Here is a 13,163-nt window from a genome sequence, read left to right as displayed (position 1 = left end):
TTCGAACTAAACTACATTGTACTGCTTCTGCAGGAAGTTTATTCCATTCATTAATTGCATGGTTGGCGAAGTTGTTTCTACCCACTTCCAAATTAGAATATATTTCCGGACAGTTTGAGACCATTGTTTCTTGTCGGATTCACATTCAGTGTGAAAATTTTGTCACTTTTGATGTTGTCAATTCCCTTTAGAATTTTAAAGACCTGTATCAAGTCACCTCCGAGTCCACGATTTTTAGGGAAAACAGGTTCATATGTTTTAGTCGAATTTCGTATGATTTATTTTTGATATTTGGAATCAGTTTTGTGGTTCGCCGTTGTATTTTTTCCAGTCTGTCAATGTCTTTAATGAGATTCGGTGACCATACGGAAACAGCATATTCCAAATGTAGACGAACTAATGATTTATATAGCTTGTTCATGAGTGATGGATTTTTGAAGTCAAAAGATCGCACAATCAGTCCTAGAATCTTATTTGCTGAAATACACTGCTTGGATGATTTGAGATCGTTACTGATAATTACGCCGAGATCCTTTTTACTATTCACTTTTGTTAATGAATTTCCAAATAACTTGTAATCGTACTTACTGTTATTTTTATGTATGTGCATTACCTTGCATTTACTTGTGATAAATTTCATTAGCCACTTTTTAGACCATTGCTGTAATTTATCTAAATCTTCTTGAATATCTAATTGGTTTAAGTGATCATTTGCCATTCCGTACAGTTTTGTATCATCAGCAAATTTGGAAACCATAGATTTTAGTCCATGGTCTATATCATTTATATATACTATGAATAGAAGTGGTCCAAGAACGGAACCCTGAGGAACTCCACATGTAACATTTTTCCATCTAGAAGCTTTTCCACTTAAAACAACTCTCTGTTATCGATCATTCAACTAATAACTAGTCCAACTTAATAGGCTACCACGTATTCCGTGTGAAGCTAATTTAGTAGGTAGTTTTTCGTGGGGGACGGTATCAAAAGCTTTTGCAATGTCTAGATATATTAAATCTATATTGTTTCTTTTGTCATAATTTGAGATAACTGTGTTGTAGAATTCGAGTAAGTCAGTCACGCAAGATTCACAGGACTGTTGCCGTCAATTATATATGCGACAGTAAGGCTTTGTTCACACCATCAGTTTGAATTGCACGGAAACCGCGGTAGTGTGAACGCCTCCATTGACTCACACTGTAATTAAACCACCGCGGTTGAAACTACTAGTGTGAGAAGAGCCTAAAGGTTATGAATTTGAAAAAAGAGCAATTTTGTGGAACAGAAATGAATGTGCTAAGCTAATGCCTCATTTATAAAAATCAGATATTCAATAAATACTATTTCTCATATGATATTTGTTAGTGTGCATCAATCTAATCTATTTTGCCATTGTCTAATATTTTTATAGACAATATTAAATAAATATATAGCAATTATAACTGTTAACATTCAGTTAATAGTTAATTAGTTGATAGTTGATCATTGGTAATAGCTAATATCTAGTAAATAGATTGTTGATCCTAGTATATTTTCCAATCAAGTTATGATGAAGTTGGTGATAAAAATCAAATTTCCCAAAAGTGTAGATTTTTTTTTACTATTAATTTTGGTAAACGCACAAAAAGAAAAAAGAAAAAAAAAGTCGCCTATCATAATAGGCATTTTTTTTTTATAAAACATTGATAACTCTTTAGATGTAGTCTTACACATGTTAAAACATAAAACTCTTTTTCAAACACAAAATCATACGTAGGCAACACCTCCCCCCACACACGATTTGGATGAAACAATAGTGTGTGTAAAATCCATACAAGAATTTAAGAACAAACTAGATGCATAGCTCCCTCTCCCGTATAGTACAACTAGGTAAATACATAAACAGAAACACACACACACACACACACACACACACACACACACACACACACACACACACACACACACACACACACACACACACACACACACACACACAGCCATGGAACATACAATGACACAATGGGTAAAGGAAAACACTAGATTTAGAAATAATAAAGAACCATCGAGACTAGATTTAATATATACGTCAGAACCTGAAATAGTAGACAAGATTGAATGTAGGGCACCAATTCCGAAGTGGCCAAATACTACTCGAGTTGGAATTAGAGGAGATGTATATATAAAGAGAAATGAGAAACACAGAAGAGGTAGATTGATGTATGGCAAAGCGGACTTTGAGAAACCTAAGATATTTTTTCTTAAAGGAAAATTTGAAAAACTCTACAAAAAAGAAACACAAGTGAAAGAAAAATAGTTCATTCCGATGAAGATGTGTAAATAAGGAGTGGAGAAATATGTATCAAAGCAAAAACAGTAAAGGGCGTATATTAAATAGTGGTTTAATAGAAGGTGCAGTGAAGCGAAGGATAGAAGAGACAAAGCTTGGAAGAGATGGAGAAAAGACAGAAAACCTGAAAAGTAGCAAATATATCTTAATCACACGAACACGTATGTAAAAATACGCAGGGAAGAGAAATGTAAATACAAAAAAGGCTTACTAGAAAAACATAAGGTTCAACCAAAGCTATTCTATAGATATGTAAATGGGAAACTGAAAATCAAACAGGATATAGTGAAACTACGCCAAGTAAACACAGAATACACACAAGATTCCGAAATGGCTTAAGTTATGTGCAAACATTTCAAGTCGGTTTTCTCTATACAAAAAATACGACAACAGGCTGAAGGGAGAGAAGTGAAAACCCCCCTCCCCTCAAAAAAGAAATAATAATAACACGGAAGGAAATAATGGATCAAATAATGAACCTCCATGTCAGAAAATCACATGACCCAGATGGAATAGCAAATTGGATATTAAAAGAATGTTGAGAAGAACTAGCAGACAAAATATAGAACATAATAAGCTGCTCGCTCAAAGAAGGAAACATGTTAGAAGACTGTAGAAATACTGATATCTTGCCAATTTACAAAAGAGGAAATAAAGAAGACCCAACAAATTACAGACAGGTTTCCCTTATAACCACAGTAGCTAAAATCTGTGAAATAGTTATAAAAAGTAGATGGATAAAACATCTGGAGGATACTAATATAATGAACCAACAACAAATCTAATTTAGATAGGGAAGATCATGCTTTTACTCATGACTACTAGATATAATAATGGTTAAAAAGGGGGGGTGGGGTGGATGGGGCGATTGCACTTTCCTAGATCTACAAAAAACTTTTGATAAAGTTTCTCACAAAAACTACTAAGAAAACTAGAAACCATAGGAGGGATATAAGGTAAACAATTGAAATGTATGGAGAACTTTTTGCATGAAAGAAAAATGAGGGTGGTGCTTAGAGATAAGACTTCTACTTGGGAAGAGGTATTTAGTGGAGTCCCACAAGTATCAGCATTTTGCTAGAAATGTAATTAGTTTACGGTTATTGGTTTACGGGTGTCACAAACGCATTTATGTCTTTGCCAACCAATACTACTATAGACCTGCATCGGCCGGGAATCGAACCCGGGCCTCCCGCGTGGCAGGCGAGAATTCTACCACTGAACCACCGATGCGACCAATGGAATCTGTGATGAGACTGTGTCTGGTACTTCCTCTGGAGACATGACGTAATTTTGTTTTGAAAATAATTGTCTCCCCGGCGGGGAATCGAACCCCGGTCTCCCGCGTGACAGGCGGGGATACTCACCACTATACTACCGAGGAATAAACACAGTATAAAGAAAGCAGTGTATATATAGACTGGACGCACCATATTAGACATGAGGGACCAAGATGAATAGTGAAGCTGTTGCACATTTTCAAAACCAGTCAATATCTTCACCTCCATCAGGCGGTATAGCTTTGAGGGTCTAACACTCGATCCTCGGACTGAGCGTAAGATCTGGCTTATTCAACTTCAACTATATTTCTTACAATTTTTCACACAAGGTGTGGAAAATTCACAAGACCATTGCTGAAGGGAGAGAAGTGAAACCCACTCTCCCCCCCCTATAAAGGAAATAATAATAACATGGAGGGAAAGAATAGATCAAATAATGAGCCTCGATGTCAGAAAGTCACACGGCCCAGGCGGAATTGCAAATTGGATATTAAAAGAATGTAAAGAAGAACTAGCAGACAAAATATAAAACATGATAAGTTGCTCGCTCAAAGAAGGAAAAATGTCAGAAGACTGTAGAAATACTGATATCTTACCAATTTACAAAAGAGGAAATAAAGAAGACCCAGCAAATTACAGACGGGTTTCCCTTATAACCACAGTATCTGTGAAACAGTTATAAGAAATAGATGGATAAAACATCTGGAGGATAATGATACAATGCAACAGAGACCATTCGGATTTTTATAGGGAAGATCACGATTTTACTCATGACTACAAGATATATATATAAAAAAAGGGGTGGGGGGCGATGGGCAGATTGCACTTTCCTAAATCTACATCAAGCTTTTGAAAAAATTCCTCACACAAACTACCAAGAAAACTGGAAACCATAGGAAGGATATAAGGTAAACAATTGAAGAGGATTTTTGCATGGAAGAAAAATAAGGGTGGTGCTCAGAGATATGACTTCTACTTAGAGAGAGGTATGCAGTGGAGTCCCACAAGGATCAGTATTTTGCTAGAATGTAATTGGTTTATGGTTAATGGTTTACGGGTCTCACAAACGCAATTATTTCCTTGCCAACCAATACTATCATAAACCTGCATCGGCCGGGAATCGAACCCGGGCCTCCCGCGTGGCAGGCGAGAATTCTACCACTGAACCACCGATGCAACGAATGCAATCCGTGATGAGACTGTGTCTGGTACGTCCTCTGGAGTGAGTCTCAAGACATGACGTAATTTTTGTTTTGAAAATAATTGTCTCCCCGGCGGGGAATCGAACCCCGGTCTCCCGCGTGACAGGCGGGGATACTCACCACTATACTACCGAGGAATAAATACAGTATAAAGAAATCAATATATATATAAAGTGAACGCACCATATTAGACACGAGGAACCAAGATGAATAGTGAAGCTGTTGAACATTTTCAAAACCAGTCAACATCCTCACCTCTATTGGGCAGTACAGCTTTGAGTGTCTGACACTCAATCCTCGGACTGAGTTCAAGATCTATCTTTATCAACTTCAACTATATTTCTTACACTTTTTCACACAAGGTGTGGGAGATTCACAAGACCATTGCCGTCAATTTATATATACGACACTAAGGCTTTGTTCATGCCATTAGTTTGAATTGTGCGGAAACCGCGGTAGTACCGCACACTCAAAGAAAAATGTGCAGTTGTGTGTGAATACCTCCATTGACTTACACTGTAATTAAAACACCGCTGTTAAAACCACTAGTGTGAACACACACACACACAGCCATGGAACATACAATGACACAATGGGTAAAGGAAAACACTAGATTTAGAAATGAAGAAGAACCATCGAGATTATATTTAAATTATACGTCAAAATCTGAAATAGTAGACAAGATTGAATATAAGGTACCAATTCTGAAGTTGCCATATACTACTCGAGTTAGAATTAGAGGAGGAGATATAAAGAGAAATGAGAAACACAGAAGAAATTTTTTACAAAAAGAAACACAAGGGGAAGAAAAATAAGTTGATTCTGATGAAGATGTATAAAGGAGTGGAAATATATGTATCAAAGCAAACACAGGAAAGGGTGTATATTAAGTACTGGTTTAATAGAATGTGCAGCAAAGCGAAAGATAGAAGAGACAAAGCTTGAAAGAGATGGAGAAAAGACAGGAAGCCTGAAAAATTGCAAATATATTCTAATCACACGAACGAATATGTAAAAATACGCAGGGAAGAGAAATGTAACTATAAGAAAGACATAATAGAAAAATGTAAAGTTCAAACAAAGCTATTCTATAGATATGTAAATGGGAAACTGAAAAACAAACAGGAAATATGAAACTGTACCAAGTAAACACAGAATACCGAAATGGCTGAAATTATGTGCAAACACTTCAAGTCGGTTTTCACTAGAGAAAAAATACAACGGGTTGAAGGGAGAGAAATGAAAACCCCCCTACCCATGAAGGAAATCATAATAACACGGAAGGAAATAATGGATCAAATAACGAACCTCAATGTCAGAAAATCACATGGCCCAGAATGAATAGCAAATTGGATATTAAAAGAATGTAAAGAGAGAACTAACAGACAAAATATAGAACATAATTAGTTGTTCGCTCAAAGAAGGAAAAATGCCAGACGACTGTAAAAATACTGATATCCTACCAATGTACAAAGGAGGAAATAAAGAAGACCCAACAAATTACAGACCGGTTTCTCTTGTAAAGGACAATAGCAAAAATCTGTGAAAAAGTTATAAAAAGTAGATGGATAAAATATCTGGAGGATAACAATATAATGAATCAGAGACAAATCTGATTTAGATAGGGAAAATCATGCTTTTACTCATGACTACAAGACATAATACAAAGAAAAGGGGGGCGGCGGATGGGCCGATTGCATTTTCCTAGAGCTACGAAAAGCGTTTGATAAAGTTCCTCGCAAAAAAAAAAAAAAAAAAAAAAAAATCTAAGAAAACTGGAAACCATAGGAAGGATACCAGGTAAACTATTGAAATGGATGGAGGACTTTTTGCATGGAAGAAAAATGAGGGTAATGCTCAGAGATATGACTTCTACTTAGAGAGAGGTATTCAGTGGAGTCCCATAAGGATCAGTATTTTGCTAGAATGTAATTGGTTTATGGGTTTCACAAACACACTTATGTCTATGCCAACCAATACTACCATAAACCTGCATCGGCCGGGAATCGAACCCGGGCCTCCCGCGTGGCAGGCGAGAATTCTACCACTGAACCACCGATGCAACGAATGCAATCTGTGATGAAACTGTGTCTGGTACGTCCTCTGGAGTGAGTCTCAAGACATGACGTAATTTTTGTTTTGAAAATAATTGTCTCCCCGGCGGGGAATCGAACCCCGGTCTCCCGCGTGACAGGCGGGGATACTCACCACTATACTACCGAGAAATAGATACAGAGGAAAGGAATCAATGTATATATAGAGTAAAAGTACCATATTAGACATGAGGAACCAAGATGAATAGTGAACCTGTTGCCTATTTTCAAAACCAGTCAACATCCTCACCTCTATTAGGCAGTGCAGCTTTGAGAGTCTGACACTCAATCCTCGGACTGAGTTCAAGATCTATCTTGATCAACTTCAACTATATTTCTTACACTTTTTCACACAAGGTGTGGGAGATTCACAAGACCATTGCCATAAATTTATATATGCGACACTAAGGCTTTGTTCATACCATCAGTTTGAATTGTGCGGAAACCGCGGTAGTACCGCACACTCAAAGAAAAATGTGCAGTTGTGTGTGAATACCTCCATTGACTTACACTGTAATTAAAACGCCGCTGTTAAAACCACCAGTGTGAACACACACACACACACACACACACACAGCCATGGAACATAGAATGACACAATGGGTAAAGGAAAAACACTAGATTTAGAAATAAAGAACCATCGAGACTAGATTTAAATTATACGTCAAAATCTGAAATAGTAGACAAGATTGAATACAAGGTACCAATTCTGAAGTTGCCATATACTACTCCGAGTTAGAATTAGAAGAGATATAAAGAGAAATGAGAAACACAGAAGATTTAGACTGATGTATGGCAAAGCGGACTTTTAGAAACGTAAAATATTTTTCTTAAAAGAAAATGGGATTTTTTTTACAAAAAGAAACACAAGAGGAAGAAAAATAAGTTGATTCTGATGAAGATGTAAAAAGGAGTGGAAATATATGTACCAAAGCAAACACAGGAAAGGGTGTATATTAAGTACTGGTTTAATAGAAGGTGCAGCAAAGCGAAAGATAGAAGAGACAAAGCTTGGAAGAGATGGAGAAAAGACAGGAAACCTGAAAAGTGGCAAATATATTTTAATCACAGGAACGAATATGTAAAAATACGCAGGGAAGAGAAATGTAACTATAAGAAAGACATAATAGAAAAATATAAAGTTCAACCAAAGCTATTCTATAGATTTGTAAATGGGAAACTGAAAAACAAACAGAAAATATGAAACTGTGCCAAGTAAACACAGAATACACACAAGATACCGAAATGGCTGAAGTTATGTGCAAATACTTCAAGTCGGTTTTCACTAGAGAAAAAATACAACGGGTTGCAGGGAGAGAAATGAAAACCCCCCTACCCATGAAGGAAATCATAATAACACGTAACACAAATTACAGACCGGTTTCTCTTGTAAAGGACAATAGCAAAAATCTGTGAAAAAGTTATAAAAAGTAGATGTATAAAATATCTGGAGGATAACAATATAATGAATCAGAGACAAATCTGATTTAGATAGTGAAATCATGCTTTTACTCATGACTACAAGACATAACACAAAGAAAAAGGGGGGGGCGGATAGGCCGATTGCATTTTCCTAGAGCTACGAAAAGCGTTTGATAAAGTTCCTCGCAAAAAAAAATACTAAGAAAACTGGAAACCATAGGAAGGATACCAGGTAAACTATTGAAATGGATGGAGGACTTTTTGCATGGAAGAAAAATGAGGGTAATGCTCAGAGATATGACTTCTACTTAGAGAGAGGTATGCAGTGGAGTCCCACAAGGATCAGTATTTTGGTAGAATGTAATTGGTTTATGGTTAATGGTTTATGGGTTTCACAAACACACTTATGTCTTTGCCAACCAATACTACCATAAACCTGCATCGGCCGGGAATCGAACCCGGGCCTCCCGCGTGGCAGGCGAGAATTCTACCACTGAACCACCGATGCAACGAATGCAATCTGTGATGAAACTGTGTCTGGTACGTCCTCTGGAGTGAGTCTCGAGAAATGACGTAATTTTTGTTTTGAAAATAATTGTCTCCCCGGCGGGGAATCGAACCCCGGTCTCCCGCGTGACAGGCGGGGATACTCACCACTATACTACCGAGGAATAAATACAGAAAGAAGAAAGCAATGTATATATAGAGTAAACGCACCATATTAGACATGAGGAACCAAGATGAATAGTGAAGCTGTTGCCTATTTTCAAAACCAGTCAACATCCTCACCTCTATTAGGCAGTGCAGCTTTGAGTGTCTGACACTCAATCCTCGGACTGAGTTCAAGATCTATCTTGATCAACTTCAACTATATTTCTTACACTTTTTCACACAAGGTGTGGGAGATTCACAAGACCATTGCCGTCAATTTATATATACGACACTAAGGCTTTGTTCATGGCATCAGTTTGAATTGTGCGGAAACCGCGGTAGTACTGCACACTTAAAGAAAAATGTGCAGTTGTGTGTGAATACCTCCATTGACTTATACTGTAATTAAAACGCCGCTGTTAAAATCACTAGTGTGAACACACACACAAACAGCCATGGAACATACAATGACACAGTGGGTAAAGGAAAACACTAGATTTAGAAATAAAGAAGAACCATCGAGACTAGATTTGAATTATACGTCAAAATCTGAGATAGTAGACAAGATTGAATACAAAGTACCAATTCTGAAGTGGCCATATACTACTCGAGTTAGAATTAGAGGAGGAGATATAAAGAGAAATGAGAAACACAGAAGAGGTAGACTGATGTATGGCAAAGCGGACTTTTAGAAACGTAAAATATTTTTTCTTAAAAGAAAATGGGAAATTTTTTACAAAAAGAAACACAAGGGGAAGAAAAATAAGTTGATTCTGATGAAGATGTATAAAGGAGTGGAAATATATGTACCAAAGCAAACACAGGAAAGAGTGTACAGTATATTAAGTACTGGTTTAATAGAATGTGCAGCAAAGCGAAAGATAGAAGAGACAAAGCTTGGAAGAGATGGAGAAAAGACAGGAAACCTGAAAAGTGGCAAATATATTTTAATCACAGGAACGAATATGTAAAAATACGCATGGAAGAGAAATGTAACCATAAGAAAGACATAATAGAAAAATGTAAAGTTCAAACAAAGCTATTCTATAGATATGTAAATGGGAAACTGAAAAACAAACAGGAAATATGAAACTGCACCAAGTAAACACAGAATACACACAAGATACCGAAATTGCTGAAGTTACGTGCAAACACTTCAATCTGGTTTTCACTAGAGAAAAAATACAACGGGTTGCAGGGAGAGAAATGAAAACCCCCCTACCCATGAAGGAAATCATAATAACACGGAAGGAAATAATGGATCAAATAACAAACCTCAATGTCAGAAAATCACATGGTCCAGATGGAACAGCAAATTGGATATTAAAAAAATGTAAAGAGAGAACTAACAGACAAAATATAGAACATAATAAGTTGTTCGCTCAAAAGAAGGAAAAATGCCAGACGACTGTAAAAATACTGATATCCTACCAATGTACAAAGGAGGAAATAAAGAAGACCCAGCAAATTACAGACCGGTTTCTCTTATAAGCACAATAGCAAAAATCTGTGAAAAAGTTATAAAAAGTAGATGGATAAAATATCTGGAGGATAACAATATAATTAATCAGAGACAAATCTGATTTAGATAGGGAAAATCACGCTTTTACTCATGACTATAAGAAAAAACGAAAAAAAAACATGGGGGGGGGTGGCGGATGAGCCGATTGCACTTTCCTAGAGCTACGAAAAGCGTTTGATAAAGTTCCTCACAAAAAAAAAAAAAAAAAAAAAAAAATGGAAACCATAGGAAGGATACCAGGTAAACTATTGAAATGGATGCAGGACTTTTTGCATGGAAGAAAAATGAGGGTAATGCTCAGAGATATGACTTCTACTTGGGAGGTAATTAGTGGAGTCCCACAAGAACCAGTATTCTGCTATAATGTAATTGATTTATGGTTAATGGGTTTCACAAACACATTTATGTCTTTGCCAACCAATACTACCATAAACCTGCATCGGCCGGGAATCGAACCCGGGCCTCCCGCGTGGCAGGCGAGAATTCTACCACTGAACCACCGATGCGACCAATGCAAATTGTGATGAGATTGTGTCTGGTACATCCTCTGGAGTGAGTCTCAAGACATGACGTAATTTTTGTTTTGAAAATAATTGTCTCCCCGGCGGGGAATCGAACCCCGGTCTCCCGCGTGACAGGCGGGGATACTCACCACTATACTACCGAGGAATAAATACAGAAAGAAGAAAGCAATGTACATATAGAGTGAGCGCACCATATTAGACACGAGGAACCAAGATGAATAGTGAAGCTGTTGCACATTTTCAAAACCAGTTAACATCCTCACCTCTATTAGGCAGTGCAGCTTTGAGAGTCTGACACTCAATCCTCGGACTGAGTTCAAGATCTATCTTTATCAACTTTAACTATATTTCTTACACTTTTTCACACAAGGTGTGGGAGATTCACAAGACCATTGCCGTCAATTTATATATGCGCCACTAAGGCTTTGTTCATACCATCAGTTTGAATTGTGCGGAAACCGCGATAGTACCGCACACTCAGAGAAAAATGTGCAGTTGTGTGTGAATACCTCCATTGACCTACACTGTAATTAAAACGCCGCTGTTAAAACCACTAGTGTGAACACACACACACACAGCCATGGAACATACGATGACACAATGGGTAAAGGAAAACACTAGATTTAGAAATAAAGAAGAACCATCGAGACTGGATTTAAGTTATACGTCAAAATCTGAAATAGTAGACAAGATTGAATACAAGGTACTAATTTTGAAGTGGCCATATACTACTCGAGTTAGAATTAGAGGAGATATAAAGAAAAATGCGAAACACAGAAGAGGTAGACTGATGTATGGCAAAGCGGACTCTTAGAAACGTAAAATATTTTTTCTTAAAAGAAAATGGGAAAATTTTTACAAAAAGAAACACAAGGGGAAGAAAAGTAAGTTGATTCTGATGAAGATGTGTCAAGGAGTGGAAATATATGTACCAAAGCAAACACAGGAAAGGGTGTATATTAAGTACTGGTTTAATAGAAGGTGCAGCAAAGCGAAAGATAGAAGAGACAAAGCTTGGAAGAAATGGAGAAAAGACAGGAAACCTGAAAAGTGGCAAATATATTTTAATCACAGGAACGAATATGTAAAAATACGCGGGAAAGTGAAATGTAACTATAAGAAAGACATAATAGAAAAATGTAAAGTTCAAACAAAGCTATTCTATAGATATGTAAATGGGAAACTGAAAAAACAAACAGGAAATATGAAACTGTACCAAGTAAACACAGAATACCAAAATGGCTGAAGTTACGTGCAAACACTTCAAGTCGGTTTAACTAGAGAAAAAAATACAACGGGTTGCAGGGAGAGAAATGAAAACCCCCTTACCCATGAAGGAAATCATAATAATACGGAAGGAAATAATGGATCAAATAACGAATCTCAATGTCAGAAAATCACATGGCCCAGATGGAATAGCAAATTGGATATTAAAAGAATGTAAAGAGAGAACTAGCAGACAAAATATAGAACATAATTAGTTGTTCGCTCAAAGAAGGAAAAATGCCAGACGACTGTAAAAATACTGATATCGTACCAATGTATAAAGGAGGAAATAAAGAAGACCCAACAAATTACATACCGATTTCTCTTATAAGCACAATAGCTACAATCTGTGAAAAAGCTATAAAAGTAGATGGATAGAATATCTGGAGGATAACAATATAATGAATCAGAGGCAAATCTGATTTAGATTGGGAAAATAACGCTTTTACTCATGACTACAAAATATAATAATAAAAAAGGGGGGGGGACGGATGGGTCGATTGCACTTTCCTAGATCTACGAAAAGCGTTTGATAAAAATACAACTAAGAAAACTGGAAACCATAGGAAGGATACCAGATAAACTATTGAAATGGATGGAGGACTTGCATGGAAGAAAAATGAGGGTAATGCTTAGAGATATGACTTCTACTTGGGAGGTAATTGGTGGAGTCCCACAAGAACCAGTATTCTGCTATAATGTAATTGATTTATGGTTAATGGGTTTCACAAACACACTTATGTCTTTGCCAACCAATACTACCATAAACCTGCATCGGCCGGGAATCGAACCCGGGCCTCCCGCGTGGCAGGCGAGAATTCTACCACTGAACCACCGATGCGACCAATGCAAATTGTGATGAGATTGTGTCTGG

The 13,163-nt window shown here is 36.9% G+C and overlaps 10 non-coding genes across 10 annotated transcripts; all 10 read right to left on the bottom strand.

Moving 5' to 3' along the window:
* Positions 1-3,491: 3,491 nt before the first annotated feature.
* On the bottom strand, positions 3,492-3,562 carry TRNAG-GCC (transfer RNA glycine (anticodon GCC)). The gene has a single exon. It is a non-coding gene; the product is annotated as a tRNA-Gly (tRNA).
* A 79-nt stretch (positions 3,563-3,641) lies between these two features.
* Positions 3,642-3,713, bottom strand: TRNAD-GUC (transfer RNA aspartic acid (anticodon GUC)). Its single transcript has one exon. It is a non-coding gene; the product is annotated as a tRNA-Asp (tRNA).
* A 1,001-nt stretch (positions 3,714-4,714) lies between these two features.
* On the bottom strand, positions 4,715-4,785 carry TRNAG-GCC (transfer RNA glycine (anticodon GCC)). The gene has a single exon. It is a non-coding gene; the product is annotated as a tRNA-Gly (tRNA).
* Positions 4,786-4,876: 91 nt separating this feature from the next.
* TRNAD-GUC (transfer RNA aspartic acid (anticodon GUC)) lies at positions 4,877-4,948 on the bottom strand. Its single transcript has one exon. It is a non-coding gene; the product is annotated as a tRNA-Asp (tRNA).
* A 1,854-nt stretch (positions 4,949-6,802) lies between these two features.
* TRNAG-GCC (transfer RNA glycine (anticodon GCC)) lies at positions 6,803-6,873 on the bottom strand. The gene has a single exon. It is a non-coding gene; the product is annotated as a tRNA-Gly (tRNA).
* A 1,890-nt stretch (positions 6,874-8,763) lies between these two features.
* TRNAG-GCC (transfer RNA glycine (anticodon GCC)) lies at positions 8,764-8,834 on the bottom strand. The gene has a single exon. It is a non-coding gene; the product is annotated as a tRNA-Gly (tRNA).
* A 91-nt stretch (positions 8,835-8,925) lies between these two features.
* TRNAD-GUC (transfer RNA aspartic acid (anticodon GUC)) lies at positions 8,926-8,997 on the bottom strand. Its single transcript has one exon. It is a non-coding gene; the product is annotated as a tRNA-Asp (tRNA).
* A 1,937-nt stretch (positions 8,998-10,934) lies between these two features.
* TRNAG-GCC (transfer RNA glycine (anticodon GCC)) lies at positions 10,935-11,005 on the bottom strand. The gene has a single exon. It is a non-coding gene; the product is annotated as a tRNA-Gly (tRNA).
* A 91-nt stretch (positions 11,006-11,096) lies between these two features.
* On the bottom strand, positions 11,097-11,168 carry TRNAD-GUC (transfer RNA aspartic acid (anticodon GUC)). The gene has a single exon. It is a non-coding gene; the product is annotated as a tRNA-Asp (tRNA).
* A 1,891-nt stretch (positions 11,169-13,059) lies between these two features.
* On the bottom strand, positions 13,060-13,130 carry TRNAG-GCC (transfer RNA glycine (anticodon GCC)). Its single transcript has one exon. It is a non-coding gene; the product is annotated as a tRNA-Gly (tRNA).
* Positions 13,131-13,163: the final 33 nt, after the last annotated feature.

The sequence above is a fragment of the Oratosquilla oratoria genome, chromosome 10 (assembly GCF_046742065.1).
Source record: "Oratosquilla oratoria isolate Oo_2021 chromosome 10, ASM4674206v1, whole genome shotgun sequence".
NCBI lineage: Eukaryota > Metazoa > Arthropoda > Malacostraca > Stomatopoda > Squillidae > Oratosquilla > Oratosquilla oratoria.
Note: the sequence above shows the minus strand (reverse complement) of the source record. Positions and strands in the feature narration are given on the sequence as shown.